The sequence below is a fragment of the Marmota flaviventris genome, chromosome X (genome assembly GCF_047511675.1).
Source record: "Marmota flaviventris isolate mMarFla1 chromosome X, mMarFla1.hap1, whole genome shotgun sequence".
NCBI classification, from domain to species: Eukaryota; Metazoa; Chordata; class Mammalia; order Rodentia; family Sciuridae; genus Marmota; species Marmota flaviventris.
In genome coordinates this window covers 99,739,169-99,742,051 of record NC_092518.1, presented here as the reverse complement: position 1 = coordinate 99,742,051, position 2,883 = coordinate 99,739,169, and the positions used below count along the sequence as shown (strand labels likewise).

At 34.0% G+C, this 2,883-nt stretch overlaps 1 pseudogene; it reads left to right on the top strand.

Moving 5' to 3' along the window:
• The first annotated feature begins 968 nt into the window (after positions 1–968).
• On the top strand, positions 969–1,774 carry LOC114089762 (transformer-2 protein homolog beta pseudogene; annotated as a pseudogene).
• The last annotated feature ends 1,109 nt before the right edge of the window (positions 1,775–2,883 follow it).

The window sequence follows — 2,883 nt, the reverse complement described above, 5'->3', positions numbered from 1 at the left end:
ATTTATTAAGCAATAGCAGGATGAACAATTGCCACACTTTTGGAAAGCAAATGTTATCATACTTAGCAAAACTCAATTATTCCATTCTTAATAACTTATCTCACAATAATAATTTTGACACAAAAAAGATACACTCCATGAAGGGCATTGTAGCTTAATGTATAATAACAAAAGTTAGAAATTTCTAACAGCTTTTCAATATTATATAATATTAAATTACTGATATAATTACTAAAAAACTATGTAGGAAATGGGGAAATGTTTAAGAATTTAGTTAAAATAGCAAAACCAAAAAATCCTACTGGGCAGCCACTTGAAAAGAAAATATTGTGGGAGACTGAAGTAGAAGGAGCACAAGTTCAAGACCCGCCTCAACAACTTAGTGAGACTCTGCCTCAAAATGAAAATTTCTAATAGGGTGGAGGGCTGATAGAGTAGCTCAGTGATAGAGAACTCCTGGGTTGAATCCTCAGTGCAGAAAAAAAATAAAAGGAAGGAAAGAAAAAGAAAAGATAATACTAATCAAGTTGGGCCCCTGATTCAAACTTTATGTCAAAAGAAATTCTAGATGAATCAAAAATGTAAGCATAAAAAGCAAAAACATATAAACAATAATAAATGGCCTTCCTAAGCATAATACAAACCCCAGAAGTTATTAATCAAAAGACTAATAAATTTAACCAGCTAAGTGTTTCTTGAAATTCTGCATGGCAAGAAAATACTACTAAAAACCCAAAAGAAATAACAGACTAAGAAAATGAATATATGTAATGCATGCTGACAAAGAACTAATTTCCTCTACATATAAGAAGCTCCTAAAAGTCAGCAATAAGAAACCGAGAGAAATATGGGTGAAAGATATGAACAGAAAATTGAAATGAAATAAAAAATAAATGTTAATTAAATGAAAAGCGGTTAAATTCACTCATTATTGAAGAATAACAAGTCAAAACTACAATGAGAGAGTCATGAGTAACAGTGGCTAGCAGAATTATGGAAAGTGGGTTAATGTTGAAGAAGAAAAATGTGGAAGTCGTCATTTGACAAGTTTTATAACTGAGTATTTGAAGCTCAAGAATAAGTGAAGCTGAAAGTTAAAAAAAGAAAAATGCATGCCAATTATCAGACCAGAAGTCCCAGTTGTAGAATATTAAACAATTTGTGTAAAGTGGGTAAGATGAAAAGAAGTCAGACTTTGAATCAAAAGAATGAAGAAATAAAATTTAAGTTAAGAAATAATCTGAAATCAGAAAGCATTAGGCCAAGAATCCAGTTCTGCTTCTAGAAGTAGAAGTGCTCACTGATCAGGGATATCTGCAAGGCACACCCCTGCAAGGGCTCACTCCAAGGAAGATTCCAGGCATTCTAGATCAAAATATGAGTCCATATCTAAATCTAGGCATTGGTCCAGAAGAATGCAAGGTCACAGTCATGGTACTGCTTCCACTCCCATAGACGTTCTGGTAGCAGGTTTTACAGTCTAGATTATTGCAGATAGCACAGCCAACAGTCATTCTCCCATGTCTATTCAAAGGTGTCATGTTGGCACTCAGGCAAATCCTGAACCCAGATGTTGTCTTTGAGTGTTTGGGTTGAACTTGTATACCATAGAAAGAGGTCTGAGAGAAGTGTTCTCTAAATATAACTCCATTGCTGATGTGTTTATTGTATACAACCAACAGTCTAGGCATTCAAGAGGATTTGCTTTTGTATATTTGAAAATATAGATGATGACAAGGAAGCTAAAGAAAGTGTCAATGAGACTAAGACCTAGTTAAAGGACTAAAGAACCCATCCCCCCCCCACCACACCTTATCACCATATTATTAAAGTTCTATAACCAGTTTCTTCACCCAGTATATCATGTCCACCTTTCAACAAAAAATTACAAGGCATACCAAAAGGCAAATATATATATATGAAACAGAGCAAACATCAGAACCAGACTCAAATATAGCAATGATGTTATAGTGATCAGACCAAGAATTTGAACAACAATGAATTATGTGCTAAGAATTTGAACAACAATTAATTTATGTGCTAAGGGCTCTAATGAGTAAAGTACACAGCACACAAGAACAGATGGGTAGGTCTGCAGGTATAGCTTAGTGGTAGAGCAATTGCCTAGAATGCACCATGCCCACCCTTGATTTGATCCCAGACACCACACACATTAAAAAAAGATAGACAATGTATGCATAGAGAAAGAAATTCTGAGAAAGAATCAAAATGAATACTGTGAAATAAATAATGAAAATAATGAATGCCTTTTATTATGGGCTCATTGGTAGACAAAATAACTGAGGAAAGAATCTGATTTTGAAAATATGGTAACAGAACCTCCCCAAATTCAAAAGTAATGACCCAAAATAAAAAAGACTTAAAAAACAGAATGTAATACATAAAGGAGAAGAAAGAAAAAGGAAAGCAAGAAACATTTGAAGCAATAATGACTGAGAACTTCCTGCAAATTAATGTCAGACACCAAACCACAAGGACTCAGGAAGCTCAGAGAACATCAAGCAGGATAAATACCCGCCTCCAAAAAGAAAAAGAAAAACACTACTAGTAGGCATACCATGTTTTAACTTCAGAAAATTGAAGATAAAGAAAAAAGTCTTGAAAGCCAGAGGAAAATGCACCTTACCTATAGAAAATTAAAGATAAGAATTATATCCAACTTCTCAGGAACCACACAGGCAAGATGAGGATGAAGTAAAGTAAGTGTTGAGAGGAAAAAACACTAGTATAGAGTTCTGTATCCTGCAAAATTATCTTTCAAAATAAAGACTATCTCAAGCAAGTGAAAATTGAGAAAATTTGCTGCCAAAAGGCCTGACTTGCAAAAAAATGTTTTAAAAAAGATCCATCTAATAGAGGGGG